This window comes from Mustela nivalis, assembly GCF_964662115.1.
Source record: "Mustela nivalis genome assembly, chromosome: 7".
Taxonomy (NCBI): Eukaryota; Metazoa; Chordata; class Mammalia; order Carnivora; family Mustelidae; genus Mustela; species Mustela nivalis.
In genome coordinates this window covers 72,745,580-72,761,294 of record NC_139026.1, presented here as the reverse complement: position 1 = coordinate 72,761,294, position 15,715 = coordinate 72,745,580, and the positions used below count along the sequence as shown (strand labels likewise).

The following is a 15,715-nucleotide window of genomic DNA, read 5'->3' as shown; positions in this document are numbered from 1 at the left end:
AAATGTTTAATGTGCAATCAATTTTTGGAATATTGCAATATTTAAATCAACAGTTACAAACTTAAATTTTCTCACTGCACAAGCTGAAACTATTAACACACCTGTCCAGTTATATTGAATCTTATACCATATTTTAAAGGAATATTTTTTCACCACGATTAAACATGTCATAATCAATATGATAGAATTGCTACATCTCAATAACTTTGGGTATATTCCTCACAAGATGGCTCTATATTCTCTACATTAAAAAAAATCATTAAAAGAGAGACTTAGGAGACTATATGATTTTATTTACTCTATCACTCAGAAAATTAAGTATACTTTGACACAACACTATGTTTTATCTAAGTTTCAAAATTTAGATCCCAGCAAAAAATAACATTAACTAATTTAGAGGCAGCATTTTATTTTTTATTTTTTTTTAAGATTTTATTTATTTATTTGACAGAGATCACAAGTAGGCTGAGAGAGAGTGAGAGAGGGAAGCAGGCTCCCGGCTGAGCAGAGAGCCCGATGTGGGACTCAATCCCAGGACCCTGAGATCACGACCCGAGCCGAAGGCAGCGGCCCAACCCACCGAGCCACCCAGGCGCTCCTAGAGGCCAGCATTTTAAAAAAGAGCTGCAAAGAGGTATTCCTCATGCACAAAATCTCACTAATGTTGTGATGCTGAACATTAAAAAAGCCTCAAAAAAAAAAAAAAACCTCAATATCAAACAACATGACTCCATCACTCACTAGTTTTGTAACCTTTGGCAAGTAGTTTAACCTCGCTATGCTTCAAATGACTCATCTGTAAATGGGAATAACTGCACTTACCACATAGGATTGTCAAAATAACTAAATGAGATAATTTATGTAGAGCTCTTAAAACACCACTGGGCACACAGTAACACTTAAAAATGTTACTAGCATTACAACTGCAACTTAATATATGACCACCCGAAAGAACTGCTCCAAAAAGCAAATGAAATATATATACATATGCTTAATTTTGCACATCACTAAAACAACCCAGAATTCAAAAACCTCAGAAAGGATGATAGTTCTGTCTCTACGTTTTTATGGTAATGACCCATAACCCTTAGTTTCACTGATTATCTACCATCCCTATGAATTTTTTAATTGGTTCAGCCAATAAAGATGATACAGAATAAGGCATAGTATCATGAGGGAAAAGGGATATTGTTACTTCTGTGAGGTTCATGTATGAACTGTCCCAAAACAGCACAGATACACAAAAATACTCAACTAATCTTTGCCTGATTTTTTTTTTTTTTTTTTTTTTTTTTTTTTTTTTTGGACAGGTTGTCTTTCTAACTTTCCATAGGTCCTATTACATCCTCAAAAATGGCTAAAGCTTTTAAGCCAGTGCTGTTGACAAGTGAAAGGGAAGGACAAATAGCTTTGTAGTGCTCTTTTCCCAGGGTCACTCAACCAGCGGTAACAGTTATTATTTTTATTTATTAGCACTGTAGCCCTGTCCTCTATCATGGCTAACTCACCCCAACCCCCATGACAGCAAAAGCATTTTAACTTTTAATAAAAATGAGAGAGTGCCATACTCCTGTGTAAGGCTCTTTCAGCAAAGTGCACAGCTAATGAATATTGTCCATTTGTATCCAAATAATTTATGATGTCAGCAAAGTGTGGGTGGGGAAACATGAATTGCAGTCATTCGTTACAATAGGAGGGGTGACAGTGGAGGGTAGGAGGAAGCCAGGGGCTACTACCAAGGCAAGAGGGGTAGAATAGAAAAGCAAAAGTAATGTGATAGAAAGAAATTTGAGAGGAAGATGTTCCTGATTGTATGTATCAGTAATAGTCAACTTAAAAAGTTAAAGCATTCCCCCACCCAAAATTTTTCCTGACTACATGTTTCTATTTTATTCCCCAAATAACCAACTTTCTTAGATGCCTATTACAACAAAACTTACTCTTCATAAGTTTTTTTAAAATTTTTTATTTATTTTACTCTCCATAAATTTTATATGAAATACTATTTTCTCAACTGTGGATATGTGAGATAGAGAAAGAAAGAAAAATAGAAGACAAACTGTAAGAAATAAGTCATTACAAAAGGTATATGAGAATGAGAGACATATTTAACGCAAAGCCTTAGTTTCACAAGATAAATTTACAAACAGGAGTTTAAGATAGCTTAAACATATCGTAGTTTAGTAAAGATAAAAATGCATGGCTTTAAGCAAATTATATATGCCTACTGATATATTTAAGAAAAGAATTACCTAAATATGTGTTTGAATTATAAATGAAGCAATTATCCTACTATAAAAGATTGTATTCACGTAATCATCCATTTAATTAGATATCTAAGACCATGATGAGAATGAAAATTAATGATTGTATTTGTACAATTTTGTTGTTGTTGTTGTTGTTAAAAATTGTGGAAGTGGGCGATAGGGATGATAAAGGAGATACAAAAAAGCATAGAAATAGAAAACCACTTAACATACATTAGAATAAGAATTCCAATACTTTAAAAATATGACAGAATGTTTTACCACTGGAAGTGAGAATTAAAGCGCATACAGCCTGATGCTAACCCACTACACATCCTGAATCTTCCCTATCACAACATATGTGAAAACAAATCGCAATCTCGGCTTGCCAGATGCCTGAAAAGATATGAACAATAAAAACTGACATGATTCATATAATAAATCAGAGATTGTGATATGCAGGTAGTTGAACAGTTGAGCTGAAAAGCTACTTACAATTCAAATTATATTTTTATGTTCTAATACATTGCACCGGATTTTAAAATTAAGAAAAATATCCCCTGATTTGCTTAAAATCATATATCTAAATTTGTACATATCCTTCTCCACCGAAGTAGTCCATCTGCCTTAACAACTTGTTATATTTGGTCTCTCATAACCTTTCATGGATTTTGGATCGCGTCATTTTTAGAGTAATTTTAGATTAGAAAATACAATACTTTTATTTCCAAAATGGCATTTAATGTTCACAAGCTTAGACACTAATCAACAACAAAAGCTACAGTCTTGCATTAGCTATGATATGGCTTGACCCCATCCCCCTCACCACCCTCGAATGCAGAAGAGCCAAACATCAACCTGTAAGAGTCCCCTTTAAGAAACATTTTCGTTTAAGGAAGAACAAGTGGGGGAGAAAAAGGACAAAAAGGAAGCAAACAAAAAAGATACAAGTCTGGATAAATAGATAAAGGGAAAAGCATAGTTTATTTTTCATTTTTCCTGTATCACCGGAGACTTGGCGCTCTCAATGTCAAAAGTCAGTGGGTATAAAAGTGGGCTTAGAGAATCTATTGGTATATTCTTTTAATTTCTTAACTGAAGGAATGTACAAAATGATTACCTTTGCTTTTAGCAGCATAATGTACTATTACAGCTATCAGACTACTTTTAAAAAATGGGATACTGCCCTATTATTTTGCATAGTTCACACACGTGGATACACACAGAAGATCAGGAGGCATTAAACTCTATTCATTTATTCATTTACTTAACAATCATCTATTAAGCTACTACTTTGGCACAGTGATAGGCACTAAGACGTGGCCTCCACACTTCAAAAAATTCATTATCTCCTGGGATGGATGGATAGACTAACAGTGACCAGACTCAAATTGCTATGGTGTCACTGCGTTTCTCTTTTATTGTTTCATTTACTGAAATAAAAACAAGGAGACCATGCCTTATTTTAATTATTAAGCTAATGAATGGCAAATAAAATGTGCTGAGAGACTTTTTCCTAAACGCTACTTTTGTAGTATTACCATAAAGAGTTCAAATATAGTCTGTTTATCAATCAAACCAGCTATAAAAAAAAAGTCTACTAAGCAATACTTTCCAAAAATAGGGCCAATTTCTCATCTTGTCTGTAATTAGGAAAATAATATGAATTAAGTCACACTATCAATGTAAAGTTAAATTAAAAGATAAGTTTATGAGTAAGCATAGTAGAATGGATTAATTCAACAAAGAATAGATACTGTATATTTTTGCAGGCATGGGGATATTAGCAGGAGCAAAACAGAAGTGGACCCTATCCCCTTAAAGTTCATAGTCATTGGGAAACTTCTTTAAATGGAAAAATTCCAGGGCTATTCGAGAGTCTGGCTCTTTCTGCTCTGGTTGAATCCCAGGAATCTGCACTCTCCTAACACCACTTTCCTAATACCTGAGGTAATTTTTTGATGAGAAAACCAATTTGGGGTATAACAATATGGATAAAGACATTCTATTACATTTTCAGAAACTTGAAAACTTTTTTCAAGTGGTTAAGATATGAAGTAGAATACATTGAATTCTTCTTACAAAAAGGTAAAAGAATTTTACTAACATCACAGTGTCATTTGAGTAATAATTTTAACATCAGCAACAAAAAAAAATTCAAATACATTCCAATAGTTTTCTATTTCACAACTCAATGAGATACAGTAATTCAAAGGGGAAAAAAGGTCACAGTAAAATGCAATAATGAAATACCAGGAGCTGATATATGCTTTATTTATTAAAAAGAGGGAAAATAGGGGCACCTGGGTGGCTCAGTGGGTTAAAGCCTCTGCCTTCGGCTCAGGTCATGATCTCAGAGTCCTGGGACTGAGCCCCGCATCAGGCTCTCTGCTCAGCGGAGAACCCGCTTCCTCCTCCTTTCTCTCTCTCTCTACCTGCCTCTCTGCCTACTTGTGATCTCTGTCAAATAATTAAATAAAATATTAAAAGGGGGGGATAAGGAATTATTATTACTGGAGTATTGGGAACAAAAATTTTGTTTAAAAATCTTAAGGGATCATTAATCATGTGACCACATGAATATTCATGTATGTATATTCTTTAAATAATGTACTACACACATAATAAGAGAGGTACCTATGTTTATGCAAGCAGCGAAGAAAAAAGAGAAGCTCCTAAGATGTCAGCTAAATGACAAGGGCCTCCTCTTTTCATGGTTGAGAACTAAGGTTCAGAGAAGAACAGTAGAATAACATTGCAAGCAATATGGTAAACCAGAGAAGAATGAGTGGGATAGTACCCCGATTATTCATTTAAGGGAATGGGAGGACAACAAATTATTAATACTAGAAAGGATGTTAATGGTAGAAAGGAAAATAATCTCTACCTTGAATATGATTAATAGGAATTTCTATAGCACAGAAGCACTGTTTACTTTTCTACATTCTTTTTTCTAAAGATTTTATTTATTTATTTGTCAGAGAAAGAGAGAGCCAAGCAGGGGGAGCAGCAGAGGGAGAGGGAGAAGCAGACTCCCCACTGAGCAGAGAGCACTATGTGGGGCTTCATCCCAGGACGCAGGGATCTCAACCTGAGCTGAAGACAGCCACTTAAGCCACTGAGCCACCCAGGCACCCTTTTCAGTATATTAAAAACATCAATCTATAGCATCTATAGAATCATGTCTCAAATCTAATAACTGAGAGGAAAACATTTGAAAGGACAGAGAAATATCTAGGGAGAGAGAATAGAATAGAAAAGAGAGATCTATTGAATACCCCCTTCTTTCTCTTACACTTAGCCTTCCTGAAGTAATCATTGAACAACTTAACTCCCATGTATGTAATAAACAAGAGACAGAAATATATATCCCTTAAATCTTTCTCTTTCACATACACATATATTTAATATCAAATTTATGATATTAAATTATCTTGTAGATATCTCATCAGAAATGTACCCGAAGAGAAATAGTGGGGGTGGGAAGGACTCACGGGCTATGATGTGTATCCCATGTTTTCCTAATGATCCACTGATTTAATAGAGGGAGGGGGAAAAAAACTTATTTAGAACAGCCTCGGGATTTTAGTGAAGTACAATGAAATGGCAGCAATTAAAAAATTAAGATATAGGTCAATATTTCATCCCAAAGGATGGATGAATCCAGTAAAGTGACCACCCAATTTTCTGACCTGAGGGTCATAGAGCAAGTTTTTACAAAACTGGGAATGGTCTTTCAAAAGCCACCGAAGTCTGTGTTGCTCAGGTCAGAAATTCAAAAGTGTTCATATCTCTGGGAATTTTCTCTGAGGGACATGAAAACTCCAGGAAGCTGCTATCTCCGTTTTCACAAAAAGGTCCAGAGTGCGTTTAAGTCCTACAGGGTCCCTGTTACAGGACATCAGATCTCCCATCCAAAGTGAACACCAGAATGAATCCTGAAGATGGTTACAAAAAGCCTTCACTGCCCTCAACTATTCGGAAAAATCTTGTAATTCCTCTGGGAAGAAGATTCACATAAAACATTGTGAACAATGATGATAAATTAGAAACACATATTTAATCATTTTTATGAATTAAAAGTGTTTCAATAATAGTAGTTGAGATCTTCAGTTGAATTTTAAGCATAATAAATAAATCATTCCAAGAATTGTAGTTGTCTATAATCCTATTTGCTGAAGGTAAATAATTTACTACAAGAAATTGTGTAAACTAAACTTGTGTTTGCAGTAAATTTGTAACAATCAAAACTGATCTTTATTATTTCAAACAGGTTAATGTTAAAAGCTGCATTATGTACTTAACATTTATGCTCATGAAATTAAAAAAAAAATATATATATATATATAGTGTTCCATTTCTAAAGAGAGAAAGAAAAAACATCATTGTTCCATGGCAGCTACCAAAGAATGAAAAATTACTTTGATGAGGGGATTAAATTCTTTATAAGAATATTTCCAAAATTTTTAAATTACATTAAAGTAGATACATAATCTAACAGGTTTCCCAATTATACAGTAGGTGTCGATTTATTATTCCGGTCCAGAGTTCAAGATGTAAAACCTGGGTTATTTATTTCTCTCTTTTCTTCTCAGCAAATTGTTCAGATTATAGCGCAGCACCCTCAAAATTATAAAGCAGCAAAGCCAAATCTCAAAACATGTGAAGAGTTCCGTGCCAAACGGAACTGTGTAAAAACTAAAACCCAACACCTTTAAAAAAATACTTGATTTGAGCTTAATCGAAACTCTTGTTTTCATACATATTTCAGCCTTTCTGTGTATTTTTATCTTTTTCTCTTTTCTTTTTTTTTTTTTTTTTTTTTTTTTGTCGTGACACATTAAGTGCCTAAAAAATAATGATCAGTGAGGTTTCACAGCATGGAGGGGAAAAATAATAGGGAAAAAAAAAGTTTATTCCACACTATTTGAATTACATTTAGGTAGTTCTCAATGGGGCTACTACCAAATCCTTTAAGCCCACCAGCCTCTTACCTACATTAAATTAATGAGGCATCTCAGCCATTCATTCTTCACCGGCAGCTCTAGACTCTCCAGTTGGACACCTACAATTTACTAAATTACAAACAGTGACCTAGGGGAGACATCTGTTTGTTATATACAATATTGCATTATAATCTAAACGAAAAGAATATTTGGAGATTAAGATGATAAGATATATGTTGAATTACATTCTCTGGGGTTAATAGGGGCCGGTCTATGATTCTGTGATCTCTTTTCCCATACAAGTTCCTATTTTCCCATCAGGAAGCAAAGGCCTCCACAGATCAACATTATGAAATACAAAACTTATGAACAACCCAAGACTAAGAGGTCTCTATTATGCCATGATACTCACTACTGCCATACAATACTTTTATTAAGCCTCAAATACATTAAGCTTGATTATAATCAAATTTTTTATAATACCACCTTCTTACTAATGCTCATAACACTCGGCTCCCAGGGATGTACTTATAATGAGATGGCCAGGTGTATTTTCCATTAAATGCCTCTGTTGGAGTTTCTATAGTGCTTTTTCTCATATATTTCAAGTTAAATGCTCCTCTATTTTTATGTTTGCTTCACAATAGCCAGTCCCTTTTCAGTGATTAATTTTCTATTCAAAAACAATTTGCTTCTTTTTCCTTTGTCCTGTCATGGTTTCAGAACAACGTCTTTCCTTTTCCCTCGTCCACTGCAGAAACCTCCCCTCCTCCACCTCTCCCCCCACCACTACCTTCTAGACTCCAACTTCTTTTTAGTGACATATAGTCCCAAATATTTAGGTGCTCCCCCCCTCCCAGCAGGAGCCTACTCAATTAACAAAAACAAAGCCCTGAATGATCAAGGCTCTAACCAAGCCAAGAAGTACTGTGGCCATTTATATTATATGACCTCAGCAGTCTCTTGATTGAATTGCAACCCAGCATTAAATCAAACACTATGTGTTGTGTGTGTGATTTTATAAATGCTGGGTGTGTGGGGTGGAATCAGAGAGGTGAGAGGGGTGGCAAAGTGATTATAAATACTCTCAGAAAAAAAAAATCACAATTTAGAATGTATTTTTTTCCTTTTTTTTGTTTTTAACGTGCTCTTTACTTTGTTTTGGAACTAAGATACACTTTGTGAACTGCTCTGAACTAGTCTTCCACGGCATGTTTAAACAACAGAAATAATGGAAGCATAATTGATTGCAGCTGGGAACTGTCACCCTATCAGCAAGCAGCACCTAACTGGCAAATACTGCAAGCTTGTTACAGATTCCTTTATGAATTGGGCAGTGTAAGAAGACTGGGCATTCTTTATACCACACACTCAAATCGAAATCTTCACTGATTTATTTCTCAAATTTTACTAGACTAGCAACAGTGAGTGGTGAGTCTGTTGGCTTCTCTCCAGTGTGTTTGGGCAGAGAAGGTAGTAGGGTCTTTGTTTTCATAAAGTTAAACTCGTAACAGGTTTATAAACATGCTATATCTTTCAGTCATGGGGGAGATATTCAGTAAAAACAAACTTCTCAGTACATGAAGGTTCACAGGAGAGAGGAGAAGAAGTAAAAATATCCAGAAACCCATTTTTGTGATTCCAATTACTATAAATTTATCCATATATATCATATTCTAATCAAGAACTACCAAGATTCAATTCTTATCTAGAAGCAGGCTTTTAAAGCACTCTTTCAGTTGATTTACTTCACTCAGACTTTCCCCAAAAAGGAGCAAAGAAAAAAAAAAAAAAGAAAAAATGAAAAAAAAAAGAAGAAAAAAAAAGGAAAAGAAAAATAAAGAAAGGAAAACTAATAACTTCACATTAACTTACTAAGAGAAAAGCTACAGTAAGTCCCTTTTCCTATTTTCTTATATTTGTGTAGCTGTTAGACATTTTGCAAAGGAGGGGAGTACCAGCCAGCCTTTCACAACAAAAGACCCACTGTCACTGAGCCAGTCCCAGACATGGTGGAAAGCAGCCCACAGGAAAAGGCCTGGCTCCAATGTTAGGCCCCGGCCGAGTACAGTCACTATATTCACTCAAATTGGCAACAGGTCTCAGTGTTCCTGGCTTTGAGCTGTGAACAAGGGTCGGGATTGAATAACCAATTATACAACCACTGACTGAGTTTATCCAAGGTTTGCAAACTGCTATAATAGCCCAGTATTCAACCAACTGTTTTATCCTTTTCCAGATATAGTGTCATATCTCCCCTTGTGCTCCATTTACATGTCACTTTATTACATATGTCCATTAAAAAGGTTAATACAGTGTCACACTTGATGCCTACATGTTGCCTTGCAGGAGTTCTGCTTCTCTCCAGGGCACTTCATATAGACACCTTTCTCTGTCTTTCACTCTCTCTCTGCAAGTTAAACCAAGTTTCTGTCAAGACTACAGAACAGTGGATGAAAGAACAGTAGCCAAATGTCAACAGTTTCAAAAATACGCCTTATACTAATGGGCTGTTTGAACCCACCTTGGTATATTAAAAATGTGAAAATTCTGAAGTTTGGCAGTTCAGACTAAGCACCCAAATGGAAGGGGGGTACATACAAATTTATCCAAACGTGTGCCTCCCACTTTGCCAAAATGGATGTCTCAAAGTTCAAGAAGACCTACAATTTTCCTGCGTGTTTGCATGCCTGCCTTTAATACAAAGTGGTTATGGTGGAAATTAAAAAAAAAAAAAAGAAGAAGAAGAAGTAGAATTTCAAGTACTTTTCCAAAATCTCTACAAACCTGAAATTCCTGAATGAGTACCTTCCAACTCAATAAACAGAATAAGGGAAATAGTAGAAATACCAGGTAGTTATGAAGGAGGTTTGTTTTGTTTTGATTTTTTGGTGCCTTGTGCTCTGGCCTTTTATTTATTCCATGGTAGTGTTAGCTGTGTTTTACACAGTGTAAGCTTATCTTCTCCACTGAGGCTTTTTATCTTTAAAATCAATAATACACATCCCTTCTAGAGATCTAAGTGATATGCATTAGAATATATAAAAATCACATCAACATTTAATAAAAAAAGCTGGCTAGAAATAAGAAAGACTGATATTATGCAAAATCATTTACATCTTTAAATATTCAGGGATATTTCTTTATGTATAATTAAAATAAGAGGAAAAGAATCCTTTAAACCCACAATAAAAAATTTTATATAAACACATTAAAATAATAATAGCTAAACAACAGTAATATTAACAACTACTAATGGAGAGTTTAAGCGGTGTTAACTTTTAAGTGTTTTATATATATTTCTGTTTAACTGTTGTGAAATCCTATGTGTAGTTGTTAAGAGCAGGTACTTTTTTGTGGCCAGAGTCTTCCTCCTTCATTTACAAGCCAGACATCTTGTAAAATTACTTAACTTCCTGTGCCCCAGGAATGAGTATATACCTAATATGCCTATCATCTAGGGCTATTGAAGGCATTAAATGACTTTCTCAAAGTAAAGTGTCTCAATACAATATTTTTAGGTGTTTGTCATCATTGCTCTTCTCCACATCTCCATCTTTATGAGTAATGTACTGCTCAAATAACCACATCTCAAGCAGCTCAGTGAGTGACAGAACTCATAATAACCTTGTGCTTCTTCAAGTAAATCATTATCTTCAAGAATTCTACATGTTCGAATGGCTTATTAACATCACCGTCTTCACGTATCGAACATCTATGTTTAGTTATTTGTAAAGTGAAAGTAGCAGAAAGACTATTCAAATAAAGAAGTCCAATCTTACTTCTGCAACTCAACACTGTTGGGTTCCTACTTTCTTGACCCTCACCTGCAACTAGGAATAATCAATTTGCCAACCCATGGCAGTGCGGTTAGGAGGAAAAGAATCTATTCTGAAAAAGCAGTAAATGGTATCTATAAAGACTCTGCAGCCCTTTGATTGTTATGAGGACATTCACTAAGTTGTAACTTGTTGCTAATCTTTTTAAAAAGGGGGACTAAAACGTGGAGTTTGTACATTATGGCAGGTTTTGGAGATACAAAGATACCAGCCAAAAGTCACTGTGAAACCTAATTACAAATATAAAACACGAAAATGTTAGTAAGAATCAATACATTCACAGACAGCTGAACAAATCTGCCTCATCACTTTATTACCAAAGGTAATACAGAAGGAGAAGAAACTTTGGAGGAGGTACGAGGCATGGATGGTGGCTCTGTTCTTTATTAACAAATGGTCTTAGGCAAGCTATTTAACCAGTTTCAGTCTGCTCACTTTTAAAAGTCAAATTATGATGCCTGTTTGCCTTACAGGAAGAAAGTGAGAAAGAGAAAGAAAGAGAGACAGAGAATGACTGACTGTTACAGTGTCCAACACACATTAAGTGTTTCACAGAGGACAGCTGCTATCAGCACCTTCATGATCTTCATCAACATCGTGTTCCCCTTCTCCTGCCATTGTGAATATACCAGCAAGCGGAGCAATTTCATTGTTCAGCAGTATTCTAGAACTAGTGACCCCAAGAAGTCATTTGTGTGTTTAAGTATATATTTTCTTCAGCAAACTGATATTTTGAAATGGGTCCTGTAACTGACAATGGCAGGGAAAAGGGCAAAAAAAGAAAAAAAAGAAACTTTACTCTTAAATATTTTCATAATAATTATAAGTGGAATTAGCCAGAATATTTACCAAACGTATTTCATTCAAATTGTTGGGATAATATTAAAGGCTGGCATTGAAAAATAACATTTATATTTTTTTCTTTTTTTCTCTGAATTTTTTTTTTTAAAGATTTAATTTATTTGACAGACAGAGATCATAAGTAGGCAGAGAGGCAGGAAAGGAGAGAGAAGGAAGCAGGATCCCCGCTGAGCAGAGAGCCCGATGTGGGGCTTGATCCCAGGACCCCAGGGTCATGACCTAAGTTGAAGGCAGAGGCTTTAACCCACTGAGCCACCCAGACACACTTCTCTGAATTTTTTTAATCACGGAAAATTTTTAATATTTTGATTAGTGTTAGAATTATACTCTGATAGCTTCAGCATAGCAAAAAGATAAAGTAAAGGCAGGTGAGAAATTCTTCACATTCTATCACCCTGAGGAAAAGAGCAATTCTGTATTGAGGAGTCCTCTGTCTTTACACTGACACTTGTTCATCAGATCATTTTCCCTGAAGAAATAATAATAATAATGTCAGAATATTATACTAGCTAACTGGAGAAATGTGAAGAAAATAATATTACATCATCTACATAGCTATACATTTAACTAAAAGAAAATTTTCTGGGACACATCTTTAATCTGAATCTATGACTTTATAGGAAGATTTTTCCCTGGTGGGATGCTCTCTTAGAATATGCAAAATTCAGCTACCTAACTCCTTTTGTGTGTATGCAAAGCAGAATTTTCCTTATAACAGGTTCTGCAGTTGTAATGGCTGTGAAAAACCTATATTGCTTATCAAATGAGAAAAATTACAAGACCAAAGAGACAACTTTGTAATCCCCATTCCATTAAACAAATGCTCTAAATATTATGAATAGTGTACAGTTTGGAGCCACATTAGGCCTTGCCTCTCTTCCCTATTTTGATTGTAATAATAATAATGAAATCATTCATATTTATTGACTCTTTACCATGTATCATGTGTAGTGCTTCGGCTCATGCAATTATTCATTTAATTATTAAAACAACCTTCAGAAGTAGTACCATTACTATCATCTATTTTACAGAGGAAACTGAGATTTAGCAAGGCTAAGTCATTTCTTAAGGACACACGCATAGTGAGGAAATAAGTCAGTATTCAAATTCCTATCTGTTGAATTTCCAAGTTTGCTTTCTTAATCAGTAACCATACTGACTCACCCAGCCTACGAACAGTAATGATAGGTGACATATTGCATATAGAACTGAGTGCACATAATGTCATACAATTCTGAGATCCTGTTGGTGATGATTTCTGAGTTCTCAAGGGTATCCCTGATTACTTGTGCTTAAAATAAAATCCAAACCTCTTTCAAGGCCTACAGACAGAGTTATATGATCCTTGGCCTGTGTTCATTTTTCCAGTCATTTGCTGCCCCTCTGCCTTCATGTACTAGCCACTGAGGCAATCAAGCCATTTCTCCAACTAGTGAAGTTTACCCTTGTTTCTTGTGTTTCCACTTTTGAGTTCTGTGTTCACTTTATTTCAGTCACTCTTCCCCCAAACTTCACATGACTGACTCCGCTTATCCTGAACTCATATTTCACCTCTGCAGAAAGGCCTTCTTCGATTGTACCGTCCAAAGCAATACACCCCTACTATCACTTCCAGTCTATTTCTATCAAATTCCCTTTACTTTTTAAAGTGCTTATCTCTAATGGAAATCATCTTATCTATTCATTTATTATTTTTTTTCTCTTCTTTCTCACTAAAATATAAGCTCAAGGAGAACTGGAAACTTATCTACCTTGCTCACTATGTACTTCCATTTCTTATACTTAAGCTTGGCATAGATCAGATACATAAAAAATATTTGTTGAATGAATGAGTGTATGAATTTCTGCCAGACTCTTAGAGATCCTCTTTGCTTTAAGATGACTCAAGGTTATGTATGACTTGGAAGTCATTCCTGTTGTGTGGGAAGACCATTCTTCAAGTTATCCATAAATGGAGTATAAAATGAAACATTTTCATTATCCAAGTTTCTTAATTTTCTCTCATGGATGCTATATGTGAAAAGAGTTTTACTGTGATGATATAGACAAGGCTATACTTGTTGTCTCTGATTAAATATATCACAAAAGTAATTAGAACAGCATAGGTTATGGGGAACTAATAGCCATATGATTTCCTCGTCTCGTAAATCATTTGAGACTCACCTTTTTCTAATTTTGGATGGATTTTGGCTTTTTCTGGACACATCAATTATGTCAGAAAGACAACCAGTGATCATAATATCTGCCTCTGGTCCCAAGTTTCGGTATGCACATACACACAAATACACACACAATTTCTCATCTACAAGTATAAGTTTTCTGAAGGATCTATAAAACTGTGACAAGCATTTGTGTGAATACAGCAAAAAAATGCCCTTCATTCTTTTATTTTGGAGTTACATTATGCAAATAATCCATCTAAATTCAACTATGTTTATTTAAAATAAAAATGAAAAGAAAAATAAGTCAAAAATTAACAATTTAGTTAGGGCAGATGATTCTGTTTGTCAGGGCCCTCAATAAGCTGCACCAAGTTGACACACATAATTTGAGCCTGCTTGCTGTTCCCTCTGTTGGTTCCTGTTTGCTCATCCCAGTTTGAGCATCTCACTCTGCCAAAGAGGATTTCATGTTTAAAGACACATATATTTCATTTAATAAGAAACTCAAGTCAACAACTTCATTTAAGACTCAAAAAAAAAAATATGTTGCAATACTTCAGTGGATTGACCAAATGACAATGGTATCATAGTCTCCAACATGGCAAATCCCTGTGTATTTTGAAATGTAATTCTATCTCTCCCCCTGACTTTAGAGTCTAACGCCAGTTTAAATGTTAAATACAGTCTACTGTATTGATTTAAAAGATCATTAAACACTGAATCTATACTTTACTATGTGCATATAGGCAAGAATAAGTTCTGTATCTCTTTGTGATTATATTTTCTAAAAAAAGGGGGGAGGCATAATATCCCAGTTTTTACAATTTCTTTAAAAATCAACATGAGTTAAGAACTGAGAATAGAAATTCCTATTGTTTGTTAAATAACATACATAGCAAATATTTATTCTATGTTATTCTATGCCCATAGTGTGTCAATCACTATGCTATGCACTATGGTTACAAAGATGAAAGCCATATTCTCTGACCTAAAAACACAAGTTAGACTCATAATTACCAGTGTACCAGCAACTCTGACAGAAGTGTGTTCAGGATGCTAGGAAACACACACCAAAGCTGTCTATCTCAGGGAAAGAAGGATTTTAATGCAAGAAGTCGCTCAAAGGAAAACTAGGTTAACTAAGCCACGTTCTGAAAGCTAGGAGTTTTCCACATGAATGAAGAGTACAGTATCACCAGAGCAGGGGAAGTAATCTCGGGAAGGGCACAATAACAAAAGAGAATCTAGCAAGTTGAAGAAATTCAAAGATATTATATATATCTAGGGCATATGGATATTGAAAGTGGAGGGAACTAAAACGAGAAAGGTAAAGAGAGATCACATCATAAAAGACCTTGAATACCACAATAAGGAGATAGTAAGGCTTTGAAGGAATTGAAGCAAGAATTGACATCATCAGATCCCTAAGTCCCTCTCCTTTAACAGGAAGGGCTAGGGGAGCCAAACTGTATGCTATGTTTTTGTGCACTGACCTTGTGTTGTAATTCTCTTGCTCAGAGGTTTAGATGACTGAAGGGAATGAAAGAAAGAGATGAAAAGTTTCACGTCTTCTCCATAACAGACTGGTGAGGCTCATGGCAAAAAAAAAAAAAACATGTGTCTAAATGGTTTATGAAAGTAAAAAGGGCCCAAATTGGTGT

At 35.0% G+C, this 15,715-nt stretch overlaps 1 protein-coding gene across 1 annotated transcript in view; it reads right to left on the bottom strand.

Moving 5' to 3' along the window:
• The window catches only part of SOX5 (SRY-box transcription factor 5), a 404,989-nt gene that overhangs the window by 227,596 nt on the left and 161,678 nt on the right, over positions 1-15,715 (bottom strand). The window lies entirely within an intron of this gene.